This window comes from Lipotes vexillifer, unplaced genomic scaffold, assembly GCF_000442215.2.
Source record: "Lipotes vexillifer unplaced genomic scaffold, Lipotes_vexillifer_v1.1 scaffold515, whole genome shotgun sequence".
NCBI classification, from domain to species: Eukaryota; Metazoa; Chordata; class Mammalia; order Artiodactyla; family Lipotidae; genus Lipotes; species Lipotes vexillifer.
Window position 1 is genome coordinate 1,152,510 of NW_006772017.1, and position 21,331 is coordinate 1,173,840.

The window sequence follows — 21,331 nt, forward strand, 5'->3', positions numbered from 1 at the left end:
GGAAAGAGTACAATGCACTCTTGCCACCAATAGGAAATTAGGAGTCATACACATAAGGTCTACCTATCCAGAGCTTACAGGCTGAGGGCAAGTTTAGGAACTGAAAACATAATGCCCAGTACCTTGAGGTTACATCGGAATGGAAGACTATTCTTGAAAGAACGCAAAGACTACTTAGGTCAAATTCTAAACTTAAAGTAATAAGAAAGATTTCTATTATCGTTTACTGATCCTAAAGAGAAAATACACTACCAAATGCAATTTAAAATGGTTTACGACTGAGGGCTATTAGCAGAAGCTGTATACCACTACAATTTTATAATCAAGAATAGATTTTAAAATGCATATAATATCACGAAGTTGGTAGGGACAGAAATGACCTAACACAATTAATGCCATACCATACTGAAAATGCTATTTAATACTATATACTCTCAGATTATATTTTGTCCTTTATTCAGTCTTTGCACTTGTAGAATGACAAACTGTTTTAAAGCTGAAAAGAAAAAGTGTCACCAGAAGGAAAGACTGGCTTCTTACAGGGACATCATCATCATGTAAAATTCACGCCTAAGAAACTTCCAATCATTTGTTAAACTTAATGCCACTAGTAAGTGTCATTCAGCAAAAGAAAAGCTTTTTATTCAGGACCTTAAACCCATTTTGCAGTGGTTTCAATTTTTTCCAACGTGTATTAACTTCTCTATGTAGTATACCTTATAGCTTGGAATCTTCTACACATGCTATTGGGCATAACACTGTGTAGGTTTCAAGCATGAAACCGAATCTCACAAGAGGTTTAAAAGCACTTGAATTTTCTTTCCCAGGTAACCACAACATTTGTTCATTGTATTAATGACTAAGAGCAAAATTGCACCTAACAAGACTCTTATTATACTAAAAGTCAAGCTTATATTTAGAGATATGCTGGCTTGCTGTACAGAGGGGTATTCTCACTCCCCACAGGGAATAAAATTAGGTCCCCTGGAGAGCAGGATGATAATTCCCAGAAAGAAAGCACTGGATTATTTCTCTCTAATTTCACCCATTGGCTTTTTAACCAAGTTCACCCTTCCGCATTAAAATATTAAGTCTTTGTAAGTGTCTAAAGATAGGCCTTTACAGAATTGAGTGTTTTCTGCAGGTGAAACTTTACATTTTGAATTCCCTCCTCTCAAATTACTTTACAAAAGGGATTAGCTGCTCTCTTTATTCAATATGTTAAGATCAAGCTTGTGAAAAGAGTTCCCTAAGAATTTTCATACTTATGGGTACGGAAGTCTATAAAGTTAATCTCTGAAACAACATATCAAGCTTACAGGTACAATGTTGAGGGAAGAATGCCAATTCAGCTCATTTTACCTCCATTTTCCCTTTTGAACTTTTGACACAAGCATGATTATATCTGATTCACTTTAATAGACAGGTAGTGGGAGGGAGAAAAAGTCCATTCCTTTCTATGATTAGCTAAGAGTTTGATAGATTATATATTAAAAAAAGATCATGGTTAGCTTAAGAAAATTTCATGGTTTTCTCAGCTGGTTATAATTTCTCTTTATAGGAGGACTGCTTTAGAGTTTTTTTGTGTTTCTTTAAACATCTTTATTGGAGTATAACTGCTTTACAATGGTGTGTTAGTTTCTGCTGTATAACAAAGTGAATCAGCTACACATATACATACATCCCCACATCCCCTCTTATGTCTCCCTCCCACCCTCCCTATCCCACCCCTCTAGGTGGACACAAAGCACCGAGCTGATCTCCCTGTGCTATGCGGCTGCTTCCCACTAGCTATCTATTTTACATTTCATAGTATATATATGTCCAAGCCACTCTCTCACTTCATCCCAGCTTCCCCTTCCCCTTCCCCGTATCCTCAAGTCCATTCTCTATGTCTGCGTCTTTATTTCTGTCCTGCCACTAGGTTCTTTAGAACCTTTTTTTTTTTTAAGATTCCATATATATGTGTTAGCATATGGTATTTGTTTTTCTCTTTCTGACTTACTCCACTCTGTATGACAGACTCTAGGTCCATCCACCTCATTACAAATAACTCAATTTCGTTTCTTTTTTATGGCTGAGTAATATTCCATTGTATATATGTGCCACATCTCCTTTATCCATTCATCTGTTGATGGACCCTTAGGTTGCTTCCATGTTCTGGCTATTGTAAACAGAGCTGCAATGAACATTGTGGTACATGACTCTTTTTGAATTATGGTTTTCTCAGGGTATATGCCCAGGAGTGGGATTGCTGGGTCATATGGTAGTTCTATTTTTAGTTTTCTGAGGAACCTCCATACTGTTCTCCATAGTGGCTGTATCAATTTACATTCCCTCCAACAGTGCAAGAGGGTTCCCTTTTCTCTACACCCTCTCCAGCATTTATTGTTTGTAGATTTTTTGATGATGGCCATTCTGACCGGTGTGAGGTGATACCTCATTGTGGTTTCGATTTGCATTTCTCTAATGATTAGTGATGTTGAGCATCCTTTCGTGTGTTTGTTTTGATAAAGTCACATCAAGTAATTCTTAGTATTATTTGCCCATTATTTTTAGAGTGGTAAGTGTGCCTGTTAACTTCTCCCTGATCATCACAAGGACTTGCAAATTCAACTTGATCAAAATACAAATGAAAGATGCTGAGGTTTTTTGTTTAAGCCACTGGACTATCCCTGTTGATTACAAACTCTCATGACTGGTCACTTTCAACTTATTTAACCCTTATAAAATATTCTATTTTGGTTTTCTAAAGAGAAAAGAGTAAGGATAATTTGTTCCCCCTACAGTTTTGGGAGGATGCAACTATTACTACAGCTTAAGAGCATCTATAAGGGCATAGTGCTAGATAAGATGAGGAATATAACAATGAGTAAGATGCAGTCCCAGCCCTTATGAAGCTTATAATATGTTAGGTTACAAGATAAGCATATAAAAAGTTAAGTTTACATGGTTAAAAATACCATACACCATAAACAAAAAGTTGAAAGACCACAAAAAACTGTAGACAAATATATGCAATAAAAAACAAAGAAATAATTTCATTAAAATGTAAAGAACTTAAAAACTAATGAAAGATAAAGGTGAATAACCTGACAAACAGAACAGGCAGAACATACAAAAACTATGTCAATAATGTTCAACTTCACTCACACAAGAAATGCCAGTCAAAACAGTAAGATCCCATTTTCATTTGTCAGACAGGCAGGTATTAAATTTTAATACCCAATGATGGTGAAGATAGATAGGCATCTAAAAAACTTGCTGATAATAGTGAAAACTGGTACAACCTTTAAGGAGGGTATTTTGGTGATATCTATCACTCTTTTAAATGCATTTATCTTCTTTTCTTAGTTTAATTAAAAAAATTGTTTTCAATTTATTTATTTATTTTTGGCTGCATTGGGTCTTTGTTGCTGCATGAGGGCTTTCTCTAGTTGCGTCGAGCAGAGGCTACTCTTTGTTGTGGTGTGTGGGCTTCTCATTGCAGTGGCTTCTCTTGTGGAGCACGGGCTCTAGGCACGCAGGCTTCAGTAATTGTGCCACGCAGGCTCAGTAGTTGTGGCACACGGGCTTAGTTGCTCCACGGCATGTGGGATCTTCCCGAACCAGGGCTCGAACCCGTGTCCCCTGCACTGGCAGGCGGATTCTCAACCACTGCGCCACCAGGAAAGTCCCAATGCATTTATCTTTTTTTTTTTGGTGGTACGCGGGCCTCTCACTGTTGTGGCCTCTCCCGTTGCGGAGCACAGGTTCCAGATGCGCAGGCTCAGAGGCCATGGCTCATGGGCCCAGCCGCTCCACGGCATGTGGGATCTTCCCGGACCAGGGCACGAACCTGTGTCCCCTGCATCGGCAGGCGGACTCTCAACCACTGTGCCACCAGGGAAGCCCGCATTTATCTTTTGAGCCAACAATTCCACCAGGAATTAATCTTACAAATATTTCCACAAATGCAGAAAGGTATCAGTGCATAGAAATTTACCTTAGCATTGTTCATATAATAGCAAAAAACAAAAAATCACAACACACACACAAAAACCCAGAAAACTAAAAATCTTATTAAACTGTTACAAATATAAAATGAATTATTATACAGCTTTTAGAAAATATAACTCAGCCATAGACTGATCAGGAAGCCTGCCTGAGACATTTAAAGTATAAGAAGTTTCAGAACAGTATCTATCTACAGTATGATACCATTTGTATAAAAAAAAAGGAAAAAGCATAAAGGAACTGACGATTGGTTTGGTCACTATTCCTATAACACATGGCGTCAGCCATACTACAGGAAGACAGCTGAGAATGGTGAAAACAGTGTGAACTACATGCAGAGAAGAAAGAAGTATATTTAGGAAGTAATTCTTGTATATTCTAAACCATAGGAGATGATGGGAATTAAAACTGAAAAGCCTGAATGTCTGGCTAAGGTATCTCCCCGTGAGCACGAGCAGTTAACAAACATCTCTGAACAGGAAAATATCTTTAAATCAAAAAAGTATAACAGAGAAGTTACTATGAATTCAACAGATTAGCTACATGTACTACCAAGGGGCAGCATGAAAACAGATGGTTCTATTCTCACCACACACAGAAGCATGTTTTTGGTAACTATGTATGATTCTGGATATTAACTAGACTTATTGTGGTGATCATTTCACAATGTATACAAATATCAAATCATTATGTTGTAAACCTGAAACTAATATAATATTATATGTCAGTTATTCCTTAAAAAAAGAAAAAGGTTGGTTCTAGCTAGTTTTATCTGCTTGAAGAATATGGAAAGGAGACAGACAACTGAGGCAAATTATAGCAAAAATTCTTTAAAGGTTTTTTTTGGGATATCATTTAAAATGCTTTTGACTTATCCAGAGACAAATAAAGTGCTGAATTCTGAAACTAAACATAAATCAGACTTAACTATGGTTAACTTAAGATGACTAAAACTTCTGAAACTTAAAAGGCAAGATTTAGTATCTTCTCACCCTTACATTCATATTTTCCTCCTAATTTCAAGAAAAGTTGCTCTAGGGACTTCCCTGGTGGTCCAGTGGGTAAGACTCTGTGCTCCCAATGCAGGGGACCCAGGTTTGATGCCTGGTAGGGGAACTAGATCCTGCATGCATGCTGCAACTAAGAGTTCACATGCCGCAACTAAGAAGTCTGCATGCCGCAACTAAGAGCCCGCATGCTGCAGCGAAGATCCCATGTGCCACAACTAAGACCTGGAGCAGCCCAAATAAATAAATAAATAAAGAACAAAACAAAGAAAAGCTGCTCCAGTTGCTCAAGCTGAGCATAAACTAGAAACCACTGTTTTCCTCTAGCTATGGTTCATTTTACCTAACAGGTAAAAGTGTCAAACTCAGCCATTTGTATGAAATAACAATATTTGAGGAACAGTGACCAGAGACAGGCAAGATCAGAGACAAGCAAAACTAAAGTCCATCATTAGGCAGGAACCATAAACTAAGACACAGCGGTCAGCTATTTGTGTAGGTATGTGTTATTAGTAAATGTTGAAGGTAAGCTTAAGTAACCTTGGCCTATTTTAGACTTTTCAGTTTCATTCATGGAGTTATGAACGTTCTGCAAAGCAAAGACAGAGGCCCCTATAAATATTTACATCAACTATTGTCATACATACAAGAAACCGCAAATTAACCATAATTTAAAGCTATGTCAGGGCTGTGGCCCAAACTAAAACTTAAAAAGCAGAGAATTATAATCATCTGCCCCTCAAAAAGTTAAGTTGGTTGCCTGGAATCCATAAAGTCTATAAAAACTATTTTATTCCACATTGAAAATATGCTTTTAGTAATCATTATAAGCCAAATACTAGTTAAATGTCACCACTACATAATAACATTTTTTTTGAAAACTATAAATAGGTTACCTATATTAACAAGGGAGGCAAAAGCTGAGAATACAACAAGAGTGATCAGATCTGGCACTAAAAGGAGCTTGTAAAGTCATATCTAAATATAGAACACAATATTAAAACGTCAGAGCTAAAAAAGTCAATCCAAAATCTCTACTCCGTATCCTATTCCTACTACTGAAGTCAAAGAAGTCTTCTTCAACCTGGTTATGCTTCAGAATTACCTGAGTAGTTTAAAACAACTTTTTTTTTTTTTTGCGGTACGCGAGCCTCTCACTGTTGTGGCCTCTCCTGTTGCGGAGCACAGGCTCAGGACGCGCAGGCTCAGCGGCCATGGCTCACGGGCCCAGCCGCTCCACGGCACGTGGAATCTTCCTGGACCGGGGAACGAACCCGTGTCCCCTGCATTGGCAGGCAGACTTTCAACCACTGCACCACCAGGGAAGCCCTAAAACAACTTCTTAAATGAAGAATAACACAAATAGAGAAAAGTGCAAAAATACATTGCGGGTACAGCTCAATAAGTTTTCCGGTGGTAGTAATCTGGGTAGTCCTAAAACAAAACAAAACAAAACATGCAGCGCCCCTGGGGGCGTAGTGGTTGAGAATCTGCCTGCCAATGCAGGGGACACGGGTTCAAGCCCTGCTCCAGGAAGATCCCACATGCCACTGAGCGACTAAGCCTGCGCGCCACAACTACTGAGCCTCTGCTCTAAAGCCCATGAGCCACAACTACTGAGCCCACGTGCCACAACTACTGAAGCCTGCGCTCCTCAACAACAGAAGCCACCTCAATGAGAAGCCTGCGCACTGCAACAAAGAGTAGGCCCCGCTCGCCGCAACTAGAGAAAGCCCACGTGCAGCAACAAAAATCCAATGCAGCAAAAAATAAATAAATTTATTTAAAAAAAAGAATCAAGCACTGCCTCATTATTGCTCTTTTTTTTAACGTTTAAAGTTTTTACTGATTTGACACAAAACGAAGATAACACACAATTCTTTACAAGATTCACACTGGTAACAAATTGGTTAAGGAATGTCAGTTCAGAGTATTTAAGCTTAATACTGCACAAAGAAAATTCAAAATGCCCATAAATGTGACAATTCATAAAATGAAAGAAACTTGATGGAGACTTCCCTAAATTTGACAAGTCCCATAATCTACATGGCATTACAAATAATGATATACGATACTATTTTTTTCCTAAACTATCATTAGTAAAGAACAAAATTTTATTCTCCATGCTGGAGGAAGGAATGTAATTTTAAAAAATTTTTTCTATGTAAAATATTATAAAATTGCTGTCATATGTAGAAGTGATCAATGAGTATACAGCAGCAAAAACCTCAAAAAAATATAGAAAGGTGTTAGGCAGTTAGTAAAACTATGTTAATTTCTGAATTTTATGATGTCAGTAATATTCTGCAGTTTTCTTTTTTAATTGAAGTATAGTGGATTTTCAATATTATATTAGTTTCAGGTGTACAACAGAGTGGCTCAAAATTTTTATAGATTATACTCCATTTGTTATTATAAAATATTGGCTATATTCCCTGTGCTGTACAATATATCCTTGTAGTTTATTTATATATGCCTTGTTATCTCTTTAGTCTCCTTCAATCTAGAGCAATCCTCCTGCCCTTTTGCCACTTAAGACATTGGCAATTTTAAAGAATGCAGGCCAGATATCTGAGATACATTATACACTTGAGTTTGTCCTTTTCCTCATGACCAGTTTCATGTTGTTCATTTTTGTCAGGAATGTCCTTACAGAAGGAATGCTGAAGATTTCTCAGTGCCCGACATCAGAAAGCACGTGATGTCAGCTTGTCCTATTATTGGATCACTTGGTTAAGGTGAGGTCAGCTAGATTTCTCCTATGTAAAGATTTCTCCTATGTAAAGATTTCTCCTATGTAAAGTTAACTTTTTTCCTCTTTATAGTGAGTTTTTTTTTTAATTCTTGCACTTACCCTTCATAATAAAATTTAGTACCATTTGGAATTTACCCAGCTAAATTTAAAACTTATAGAACTGGCAGAGCACAGATGAATTCTTCTTGGAGAATTCACATTTTTAGGTGAAATTACTTGCCTGACTTTAACCATTAAGAGAGAGACTGGCTTACTGCAGGAAAGCCCTACTCTCTGCCAAATACAGTGTGAACACGCAGATGTGTAAGTACATTATGTTCACAATTTGTTGATTCAGAAAAATTAAGAAGACTTATAGTCTACTTGGCTAGAATGAAGCCATGGATATTTGTTACTTGTCCTATGCAAAATTCAGGGCAATTCTCAAGCTTCTGTGTAGCTTATGAAAAGGTGATGGACTAATCACTATGTAAGAAACCTGGGGCATTCAGAAAACTAGAAAAGAACAAGACTAACAACTTGAAGAGAACTATTCAATATTATTTTATTGCTCTTTATTTTTCCTAATAATATACCAGAAACAAAACTGCAAAGGGATGAAATGTTATGAGAGATGCCTATATGCCTGATGCTCTTAAAAGGCTATTTATATAAAAGAGAAACCAGTCATTTCCCACAAGGTATTACTAATCACATAGGGTAAAATCATCAGGAATCCAAACAGACATTATATACTGAAGAACAGATTTTGAAACCATGGTATAGAGCTCTAAAACAAGTGCTCCCTTCATGTCCAAGCAGAGGAAATGGCCACATTATTGGTCTCCAAAAAGCTAGGTCTTACACACTTACACAGGCTGACCTATTAAAGTCAGCAGCTCACAGATACCCTATATGTAACCTGATTATCACTGATAGCCAAGCAGAAAACCAAGCCTCAAAACGTGGTCACCTGAATATAGCTTAACAATAGATATTAGAAAAATGTTTACTAGGTGTTTCTAGTATTTCTTCAGATAGTGTCATGTGTACATTTGAAAAAAGAGACTGGCAAAGACATCAAAAGTATACCCAATAGACCATACTCTATTCAACCAATCCTAAGAGATGTAAATGGATGCCTCACTACAGTTCTCATTAAAAGGTTGTATTTCTCCAAATATCTACATCTAGAGATAAAGGATAAGCTGAGAAGTGCTTAAGCTATTACCTCGCCCTTCAGTACTTTTGATACTTGTTTTACCCAAACTGGAACAGCATGAATAACTGGAGATATGGTTTATAACCTAGATGAACTCTAAATATGGCTTGGGAGAAGTCATTGAAGTGAAGAATAAGCTTTTAGTCTGGAGAACCTTTGAAATGTAGATTGTCATTAAGCCAAGGTATTTAGTTTAGTTTCTTTCTTTCTTTTTTTTTTTAAAAAATAAGGACGTGGCCTTCCTGTGATACAATTTCCCGTTATTTTAAAAGAAGTATCCTTTATGGTATAATATCTGAAACAGCAGAGAAGAAATTATCTAGACTGGTTTAATGTATAAACCAAGTAATTCCAAATACTTTTCCTACTTTGTCCATATTCTTCATTTGTGAATGGCAACAAGATTCATTTGTGAGCTCATGCAAGGATTTCAATGAACAACATTTAATGGAATTGTGCAGTAATAATTCTACTGTAAAGGAAAATTTGTTCTTAATAGTTCATGAACACTTACGTAATCCTACAGGCTTCTGCTGAAAGAAAACCGCCTATTAACAGGGTAACCTTTTTTGAACAATTTTTGAAGTGCAAAACTACTTTCTATCTCTTTCCAACGTGCCTAACTGTAAGAATTGCCTCAAGAGGTTTTATTTTTTTTAAATTTATTTTATTTATTTATTTTTGGCTGCGTTGGGCCTTCATTGCTGCACGTGGGCTTTCTCTAGTTGCGGTGAGCGGGGGCTACTTTGTTGCGGCTCGCAGGCTTCTCATTGCGGTGGCTTCTCTTGTTGTGGAGCACGGGCTCTAGGGCACACGGGCTTCAGTAGTTGCGGCACATGGGCTCAGTAGTTGTGGCTTGTGGGCTCTAGAGCGCAGGCTCAGTAGTTGTGGCTCACGGGCTTAGTTGCTCTGCAGCATGTGGGATCTTCCCAGACCAGGGATCGAACCCATGTCCCCTGCATTGGCAGGTGGATTCTTAACTACTGCGCCACCAGGGAAGCCCTGGACACTATCTTAATTCTTATATCTTATCATATATCATAAGATATATCATATCTTACCACCAGGGAAGTCCCTCAAGAGGTTTTAAACACACTCCCATCCCCACACACTCCAAGTGCCCTCATCTAGAGAATCTCATTCAAATTAGCATGGGTTGGAATCCAAACATCAGTATTTTTAGGTGATTCTAAGGTGCAACCAGTGTCAAGAACCACTGCCCTAGACTTAATAAATGTGAAACAGGGTAGGGGGGTACTCAGGAATCTGTATGGTCACCAGTGATTCCAGGACAGATAAGGGCAATATTTTACCTCCTTAAGGATAGTGATCTGGAACTAACACTATGAGAACACTGAACTGGAAACGGGATGCAAAGTCACTGTAAGTAAAACTATAATGTAGAAACCAGTGAAAGAATATTAGTTAAGAAGCTCTTTTCAGTAGGTGTATTTTAAACTTCAATATATGCATTACCAGGCACATATGGACTACAGAGATCTAAAAAAGACACCCTCCTTAAGAGATATTTACAGCATAAAACTGGGGGGTGGAGAGCAAAGTAGTCCTCCAAGATTTATTACCCTTAGCAGTTAAAACCATAATTCATCACAGACGTACTGTTTAGATAAAAGGGTAGAAACCTGCACTAGAGTAATCAGCATGGTACATGCTCATTTGCAGATATGTCATTTTGATACATTACCCTTGAACAATGCTGAGGATTAGTGGCGTTGACCCTCCTGAGAGTTGAAAATCCAAGTATAATTTATAGTTGGCCCTCCAAATACATGGTTCCTCTCTATTTGCGGTTCTGCAAACATGGATTCTGTAGTACTGTAGTATTTACTATTGAAAAAAATCCGTGAATAGGTGGACCCATGCAGTTCAAACCTATGCTGTTCAAGGACCAACCGTATATCCTTTCAGACTTCCATATATACAAATTTTATTCTTATTAAAAATATCAGCTTCTCATTTGATATCGTTAACATGATTGTATAAAGTCATCATCTACATGAGAGATAGTATAGTACAATGGTTAAAGCATACAGCTCTGGAACCAGACAATTTGGTTTTAATCCCAACTCAGGCATTAATCAGCTATCTGACCCTGGGCAAAATGCTATGGATGAGAGCTAGATGAAGCCTTAATATAGATCCAGGGAACTGATAAGCTATGAATGTTAAGGCTTCAAAATGTCCTCCAGAGAGGCTACTTTGCTGTAGACTAAGGAGGTACACAACCGTAGTAGGCTATTACTTTGGTGGCCTACAATAAACAATGCCTCTCGGTATCTTTCTTTCTGTATCCTCCATATCTTTCTGTATCCTCTCCCATATCAGCCTGGCCATGTAACTGCCTTTGATCAATGGTATATTAGCAAATATCTATTGATTACAATAGGGCTGGTCCTCTTGGAATGCTTCTTCATAAAGACATTGTCTCTTGGAACCCAGCCACCGTTATTCTATTAGAAATCTAACTAACCACATGGAGGAAAACTCAGGGCCTGATCAACAGCCCCAGCTTATCTCCCAGATGGTAGCCAGCACCAACCTGCCAGCTAGCTATGTGACTGAGTCATCTTAGAAATAAATCCAGCCCCAATCAAGCTGCTCCAGTAGATATCAAGGAGAACAGAGATAAGCTGTCCGTTCTAAGATCTGACCAAACTGTAGAACTGTAATAAAGTGAAAGTAAATTGTTGTTTTAAGCCACCAACTTTTGGGAGTTTTGTTACACAGCAACAGATAACTGAATCAGTAAAGTGACTTTGGTAGAATCATGCTAATAAACAAGAAGAGACTGAGAGGACAGTATTCCACATATAAAAATGTGATACCTAAAGAGCGAATAGACTTAAAAAATTTTTAAGCTGTTTACTTTTTTGCTTCTTTATCAGCTCTTGACTATTTTCTGAGTAGCTGAAGTTCCCAGAAAATCCAAAAGATTTTATTGATTCTGGATTATTCAGCAAAGGAAGTGTTCCTCCATAACTTAAGAAGCTGATCAAATGAGCTGAACCTGAAGATTTCCTACTCTGAACAAAGGCAAAGTTTTAAAATAATGGTTATAATTTAAGATTGAGTTGTTTTCTCTACAGTAACTTGATATATCTCTAGGAATAGATAGTATGAAATAGTTTGCCACCAATATTATAAAAGAATGAAGCTGAGGTGTTTCTTCAAAGAATTACCTGGAAAACTATAAAAAACATCAAAGAGGGTATTTAATGAGTCTTAATTCTCTAAGACATGAGTGATCCCCATAGTAATAGACTCCTTTCTCTTCTAGTCAGTGATTAGCTATAGTAAGAGCAACTAGACAATGATATTAAACACTATATGCATGCATGATTTAAATATACAAATTGACAGCAGTGCCATTACAATATTTTATTCCTTTCATAAAGCTGCACAAAGAATGATTATTGTTCTATTAACCTGAAAGTACTCAAATCACTAAAGCAAAATCTTTTTATTAGAAATAGTAAGTAACTCTCTAAGAATCCTCATAATATACCATGACTAACAGCACAGGTCACAAGAGGATTTGTAACTTGTCATCAAAGGTTCAATATATTAATAACTAGGTCAGTATAATTTTAAAAAATTTCTGGCCAGCAGATCCTCTTTAACTGTTAGGTGTAATCAGTGTTTGAGGTAGGGCTGGAAAGCAAGGCATTCTGGTTCTTTCCCTTATAATTTAGGTTCATTTCAGAGTACTCTATCTAGCCTCAATTCTTCTCCTACTTTCCTTTCCGTGACCTCTCCTCCAAGCTGTGTTGTGAAGTTTGTAAGAAAAGGAAATCATTCCAGATCCTACACCTTTAGCCCCTGAACCCTACTTGAAACCCTATAAATATTTAATATTTATAAATATTAATGATGAAGTCTCATAAGCCATTAAACTGAAGTTAGAATGCTAATAAGTATACAGAATAAAAAGCATTTACTGACTCTACCATGAACGCTGACTAAGTATATTGACATGGTCCCTGACTTAGATTTTATACAGACAAGGACAGGTTAGGGTTAGGAGGTAGACACTAAGGAGAGTGGAATACCATGGGGCAGTTTCTGTGAGATAGTACTCAATTTGGGGAGTACATTATGATAAAGACATGTATGTACAACCTGTCAAAGGTCTTAGAGCTAATAGAAAAATTTTCTAAGTATATTTTCATGGCTGCTTACATCATTATGTATCAAAAGTTTTCAAGTTTAGATGTGGATGAAAAGTTTAAAGCCCCCGTTTTTTCCATTCACTTAAGGTATTCAAGGTAACAGCCATTAAGGTTGTATCTCAGAGAGAGACATAAGGTTTAAATAATTGTTGCAACATTTTCAGTGGTGGAAGTTCCTGACATGATACATTGTTGGGGGAAAAAAATGCAAGCAAATATATATGAGTATATATACATTCATTCAGTATTTCCTTTGTATGATTGTAGACTTAGCATAATAGAAGCTAATCACAAATCTGTGACATTGATTTCTGATTCCTGGAAGCAGCAAACAAACAAACAAAAAAACAGATAAATTAATCAAGCAGACCTGGGCTCAAGCCCTTCTCTGGAACTAAACAGTATGACCCTGTCAAGTTACTTTCCCCCTCTATAACTGAGTTGCAGTATCTTTAAAATGAAGATACTGCCACTTAGCTCAATTAAATAGGAACTATTATTACTTCACACATATTATCACTTATTGGATACTTAGTGTAAAGTTTCACTTTATGGCTGAAGAAATTCAAAAAGAGGAGATATGAAACTTGTTCAAGGTCACATGTCTACTAATAGGCAAAGACATAGAGAGGATTCTTACCTATGTTCAAGGTTCATGCTCTTAAGGAACACTATGGTTAGAGTAACTGACCCAAAACAGATGTTAAATAAAAAAGGTTAAAAACTCTACTAAAGGGACTTCCCTGGTGGTCCAGTGGTTAAGAATCCACCTTCCACTGCAGGGGACTTTGGTTTGATCCCTGGTTGCGGAACTAAGATCCCACATGCCGCGGGGAAACTAAGCCCGTGTGCCACAACTAGAGAGCCCGTGTGCCTCAACTACAGAGCCCACGCACTCTGGAGCCCGTACGCCACAACTAGAGAGAAGCCCACATGCTGCAATGAAGAGCCTGCGCACTGCAACGAAGATCTGACATGGCCAAAAATAAATAAATAATTTAAAAAAATCTACTGAACATTTAATAAACAGTTCAACAACTACTATGTGCAAAGAGCTAAGTAATACTTGGTTAAGAGGCTTTTAAAAATATTTAAACACTGCATAAAAAGTACTTCTGAGCACACATAAATTAACATTAAAACATAATAGTATGAACTAACACAACACTGTAAATCAACTATACTCCAATATAAATAAAAGTTAAAAAAACTTTTATTGACATATATACACTAATATGTATAAAATGGATAACTAATAAGAACCTGCTGTATAAAAAAATAAAATTTAAAAATTCAAAAAAAAAAAGTTTAAAAAAAAATCCAAAAAAAAAAAAAGGAGGGCTTCCCTGGTGGTGCAGTGGTTGGGAGTTTGCCAGCCAATGCAGGGGACACGGGTTCAATCCCTAGTCCGGGAGGATCCTACATGCCGCGGAGCAGCTGGGCCCAAGCGCCACAGCTGCGGAGCCCGCACCCTAGAGCCCGTGAGCCACAACTACTGAAGCCCATGCACCACGACTACTGAGGCCCGTGTACCTGGAGCCCGTGCTCTGCAGCAGGGGAGGCCACCGCGGTGGGATGCCCGCGCCACGGCAGGGAGTGGCCCCTGCTCGCTGCAGCTAGAGAGGGCCCGTGCGCAGCAACAAGGACCCAACGGAGCCAAAAATAAAATAAATTAATTTAAAAAAAACCCACATAATGCATAAAACGTTGTTTCTTTAAAATATGGAACCTAAAAGAAAGGTGTAATGTGTGGACTAAAAATGTCACCTGCCATATCAGAAGCAAAGGATGTTGAGGCCATCAAACCATCAGCCACTGCAGCCGGCCTTCCACTTCACCCCCTCACACTGTGCACCCACAAGGGATTCAGGATGGAGAAAAACAGGATACTGGTCCTAGATAGTTAAGGTGCATATCAAAGGAATGACTTCAATGAGCCCAGACTCTTGCATCTTCCCATACATAAAAAGCGCTAAATTCATTAACTTGATGTCTGTTTGTCTTTAATTAATCTTTTGATGTTCCAACTACCTGGTATTTGTTGCGAAAGCTCCTATGTATCCCAGCTCCTCCCTTACCTCTTTGGAACAGTCCCTCAGAGCTATCTGAGAGGCTGCCTCCCGGGCTTAAGTCTTCAGCAAGTCTGCAGAATAAACCATAGTTCTCATCTTTCAGGTTGTGCTTTTTTTTTTTTTTTTTTTTCCCGTCAACAAATGTAAAAAGATAAGGGTGGAACTGCTGGAATGGTGAGGTAAGGAGCTTGGTAAACTCTCTCCCTCCAAAAAAATCAAATATAAAACTAGTAGTTCTACCAGTGAGGCAAGCTGTGCAAACCAGCACCATTACTGCTAGAGGGAGACAGATCACTGATCAAGAGTAGAATGCAGAAAAGCTCCATATACAGGGGTGTTGTTAACAATAGTGATCTTGGTGGCAAACAACTGGGGAAGGCCAATACTGCAGTAGTCCAAGGTTGCAGTACTGACTGGGACAAGAAACAAATCAGCAGACTTGCCAGAATTTTAGCAGGGGTATCCTGAGAATGGCACAGCAATGACAGGCCTTGATAAGCTCTCACTTACCCCTGGTGGTCTGAAAGGCTATGTGCTTGCACAAAGCTGTATGCAAGCTCAGAAAAGAATGGTGAGGACCCTCATTATCCATACATCTGTAACGGAATATGAGGTCTTTCAGAGATACAGGATAGTTAAAGACATGAGAAGACTTGGCACAAAGTGAAAGCTGAAACAAACTTGTAACCTGGCTTATACTTTCAATTCCCCAACCTACATACAAACACACTAGCAAAAGGCAGAAGCCTTACTAGCTCAAGGTGTTTATGCAGAACCTCTGAACAGTCACTGTCTGACCACTAAAGCAGTCCTGATCCAAGGGTGACCCTCTAGGAAGCCAGGCTTAAAACACACACACACACACACACACACACACACACAGAGAGAGAGAGAGAGAGAGAGAGAGAGAGAGAGAGAGAGAGGGAGGGAGAGAGAGAGAGAGAGAGAGAGGAGAAAAATATCAGCAACTGCAAACTACAGACTTAGTGCAGGCAAGTCCTTAAAAAAAAATAAAGATATAGCATCAGAGCTCCCCTGGGAGGAAAGCCAAGAGGTGATCTAGCCCAACAGTCTCTAAAATGTATCATCTAAAATGCTTGGTTTAACAAAATAATTATAAAACATGCAAAGAAACAAGAAAGTGTAACCCGTATGGGGGTGAAAACAGTCAATAGAAACTTGTCTCTGAGGGTGTTCAGTTGTTGGACTAAGCTGACAAGGATTTCAAAGCAGCTATCACAAATATGTTCAAAGAACCAAAGGAAACCATACTTACAGAATTCAAAGTATGATGACAATGACTCAATGAACAGAGAATCTCAACAAAAAGAGATTATAAAGAAGAACCAAATTGGAATTCTGGAGTTGAAAAGTACAATAACTGCAATGAAAAATTCACTGGAGGGGCTCAACAGCAGATCTGAACTGGCAGACAACAGAATCAACAAATCTGAAGACAGATCAACCAAATTTTCTATTCTGAAGAATATACAGGGGAAAAAAAAAAAGCAGTCTCAGAGACCTGTGAGACTCCACCAAGCACACCAACACAGGTGAAATGGGAGTCTCAGAATGAGACAAAGAGAATAAATAATGACTGAAAACTTGCCAAATTTGACTAATATCTTTAATCTGCACATCCAAGAAGCTCAATGAATTCCAAGTAGGAGAAACATAAAAAGACTCTATACACATCATGGTCAAAGTGTTTAAAGACAAAGACAAGCAGAAAAATTTGAAAGTAGCAAGAGAAAAATGACTCATCACATACCCCCCAATCCCCCACAATAAGATTAACAGCTGACTTCCCCCTGAAACAATAGGGACCAGGAAGCAGTGGAATATTCAGAATGTTGAAAGAAAACACAACAAATAATTCTGTACCTAGCGTAGTAGACAGAATTCTGACATGGCCCCCCAAATTCCCACCCCATGGCGTACACACCTCCTTTTAAGTGTGGGTGAGTCCTATGGATGTCATTCTCTGACAAAGTGAAAGAATTTTGCAAATGGAATTAAAGTCCCTAATCATTTTGACTTTGAGTTCATCAAAAGGGAGATTTTGGGGGGATGGGTTTGACTTAAATCAGGTGAGTCCCTTAAAAGAGGGCTTTAGTTCCTCTTAGACCAAACAGATAGTCAGACTAGCCTTGAAGAGGAAGGCTACTATAAATTCTATAACCTCCAAGAAAATGAATTCTGCCAATTCTGTGAGCCTGGAAAGAATCCCAAACCTCACATGAGACCAAAATCTTGGCCAACCCCTGACTGTAGGCCTTGTGAGACCTGAGCAAAGGGCCGAGCTAAGCCATGCCCAGACCTCTGACGTATAGAAACTGTTAAGATAATATTTTAAGGTACTGCATTTATGATAATTTTTTTTTTTTGCGGTACGCGGGCCTCTCACTGTTGTGGCCTCTCCCATTGTGGAGCACAGGCTCCGGACGCGCAGGCTCAGCGGCCATGGCTCACGGGCCCAGCCGCTCTGCGGCATGTGGGATCTTCCTGGACCAGGGCACGAACCCGTGTCCCCTGCATCGGCAGGGGAACTCTCAACCACTGTGCCACCAGGGAAGCCCCAAAGTGTGCAGTTTTAAGTGTACAGAGTTCTGTAGCATTAAGTACATTCACATTGTTGTGCAACCATCACTACCATCTATTGCTAAATAATAATACGTTCTATAAGAATGTTTAAAATAATACATTCTATAAGAGAATGAGTAATGGATTCTTAAAACTAATCATTTGCTGAAATCAGCGCTTTCTTCTCCTTTTTGACAGTGCAATAAATAGAAAGCTGGAGGCAACTCTCAGATAATAACAGCAGCAGCTAATATTAAATAAACAAGATAGTACTTAAAGTCCGTAACACACGTCATTTAATTCTCATGTAATTCTGAGGAAGATCCTAACACTCTCATCTTAGGATGGACAAAAAGTTCAGAGGGGTTAATTGCTCAAGGGCACTCAATTAACAGGTAGGGCAAAACTGGGATATGAATTCATGTCCGTAGTTCATGTTAAACACTTAGAATTTGTTAAACGTTATCTCCCAAATAACAAAAAAATTAGTAGAGACTCTAAAAGAATGGAAGTCCATGGTACATAAGTACTCAAAGTTTTGTTCCTCTACCCCCAACACACATAATACTAAGTCCGCCTCCAGTTCTCTTCTACCATCACTAGGTCGGGAAAGACTGCCCCAGATGTTTAGATCAACTGGGAGAGAAGTCCAGCTTCCTTGAGAGGAAAACTTAAACACTATGATAGACCTATCAGTCAAAACCCAAAAAGAGGGCTTCCCTGGTGGCGCAGTGGTTGGGGGTCCACCTGCCGATGCGGGGGACGCGGGCTCGTGCCCCGGTCCGGGAGGATCCCGCGTGCCGCGGAGTGGCTGGGCCCGTGGGCCATGGCCGCTGGGCCTGCGCGTCCGGAGCCTGTGCTCCGCGACAGGAGAGGCCACGGCAGTGAGAGGCCCGCATACCGCAAAAAAAAAAAAGAAAAGTTCTTTAATGCCATATTCACTGTTATAATTCGTTTTTAGCATAGTACTGGAAATATAAGAAGAGTCCACTAAATGGCAGCTATTGTTGATGCTATTATTATTATTATAAAATCTTAGAGCTAAATTTTTCTAGATCAGGTGTTCTTGAGTGTTGACCAGAAGAATGGAACCATTCTTTGAGGGGTGAGTGAAATCACTTGGCACTTGGAGGAAAGAGAGGCAGCACATGGGACACTGCAGGTGATAGGAATTTAGATAAGGTGACCATGTGAGTATTGGGGGACTGGTATTAAGAACTATGGCATCAGTACCATGGCTTTGGGAGCCTGGTCAAAGGTCCTGGAAAATGAGATATGCGTCAGGTCTTCTGTTGGTGGAATAACACCAGGGAGCCCTATAAAGGAATGGATGGAGAGTGAGAGAAACAAAATGTAATGTCAGGGCAAGTACAGGAAATAACAATAGTAAATAACAGCAACTAGGAATTAAAACAAAATTTCTCTGCAGACTCTGGCATAGAATATAGAATTTCTAGCAATACTGACATCAAAAAAACTGCTAAGATGTCTCTGAAACCACATGATACTCAATTTCCTAATGTAATAAAATGATCCTATCAAGAAAATAAGTCGGACTCACCTGCTGGAAGTGGTTAAGATTCCGCCTGCTTGGGGGCTTCCCTGGTGGCGCAGTGGTTGAGAGTCCGCCTGCCGATGTAGGGGACACGGGTTCGTGCCGCAGTCCAAGAGGATCCAACATGCCGCGGAGCGGCTGGGCCCGTGAGCCATGGCCGCTGAGCCTGCGCGTCCGGAGCCTGTGCTCCTCAACGGGAGAGGCCACAACAAAGCCCTGGTCCGGGAAGATCCCACATGCCGTGGAGGAACTGAGCCTGTGCGCCACAACTACTGAGCCTGCGCTCTAGAGCCCGCGAGCCACAACTACTGAAGCCTGCGCACCTAGAGCCTGTGCTCTGCAACAAGAGAAGCCACTGCTATGAGAAGCCCGCGCACTGCAATGAAGAGTAGACCTGGCTTGCAGCAACTAGAGAGAGCCTGCGCGCAGCAATGAAGAGCCGATGCAGCCAAAAATAAATAAATAAATTTATTAAAAAGAAAAAACCTTGCCTCTTGGGCAACTTAGAAAAAAAAAAAAGAAAAGGAGTCTCTAACCTTTATTTGATTAAAAGAGAGAAATTAAGAAAATTTTTCTCTCTCAATCAGTAAAGAATGGGGTGTATGTGCAGTCAGTCACACCTAGAGTTTGGTACAGGGGTTAACAGTGACCAGATTGTGAGTGACCACTGACCAGAAACACAGAGAGACAGGGCAAAAAGGTAAAAAGCAAAACAAAACAAAGCCTCAGGAGAAAAAGCCCTGGGTGCACTGGTCCCTTCATATATGAGCCATCCTGTATATTTGAGGCCAATATCAATTATAGTCAACTAAAGACAAGTCAAACAAGTCAATCTGAATTCCAAGGAAAACTGGACAAAGATATGTCCGGTAGTTTGAGTCTAAAACTTTAAATAGCCCAATATAGCTAATGGCTACTGTATTAAAGCAGATTTAGACAAAGAATATCAAAAGTTCTAGAGAAAAGCAGATCAAAGGACATATTAGTTCTAAATAATCCATTGAAGTATATCCATAAATGATGTCCTACTTCAACCTATAAAGCTTTTCTTCATTTTATTAAAGTTTGATCAGATTCTATATAATTATAATCCTTCTACAATGCTCTGTTAGCTTTGACATTCTTGAACCTTCTTCATAAAGAAGCTCTGGGTACCATACATATTTGATACATATTTTTATATGCTTCATAATCTTTTAAGTTGGATTTTTAAAACCTATTCTGTCACAAATGGACGTGGGTGTTTTAAAAGATTGTTTTTGTTCATTTTGAATGACTGCCTCAAGTTAAGGTTCAGGTTTCTTCTCAAAATAGAAAAATAAAAAATCTTGTGACATCAGAAGAAATTATTTAGTTATACATTCACTGTTTGAAATCCTTAAATATATTTTAGACTTTGAGACTTAGAATCACAAGTTGCAATAGTCAAAATAAATACTTTTCTCCTAAGGTGTGCAGTGAATGGAAGATACTTTTGCTTTAAGACTTTGCTTGGAATTATGGAGGGTCAAAGGCCTTACAATAGAGTATGAAATCTTTTCTAAGTTTTAATCAAGAGCCAATAACCTAAGGTATTCATCACCTAAAACATTATTTTACACTTGTCTAGTCTCAGAAGTTAGCCCTCTCTCATACAAAGGCACTATATCGCAACAGCAAGGGTAAACAACTGTATCAAAGATTAGGTGGTTCTTCCTCTTATACTCAATCCTTTTAAAAAAATGCACTGTTAATCTTGACCTACACTTGGACAGCCAAAGTGAGAGTCTTTTAGTAATTTTCTCTATAGTTTGGAAAACTAATCCTCTACAGGCTATTAAGTAACACGCTTAACTTTTTCCATGAGAAAAAATATTTTGCTATGCCTTTGGTAAAACACCTTGGCAGACTAGAAGGCAAGGGATAATGAGAGCTGATGGTGCTAGATTCTGATGGAGAAAAGAAAGATATGGCTGCGTGGCCTATGACCAAG

General features: G+C 38.9%; 1 protein-coding gene across 2 annotated transcripts in view; it reads right to left on the bottom strand.

Moving 5' to 3' along the window:
• Window positions 1-21,331, bottom strand: part of SNX3 (sorting nexin 3) — a 44,329-nt gene that overhangs the window by 10,894 nt on the left and 12,104 nt on the right. The gene's annotated exons all lie outside the window — the stretch shown is intronic.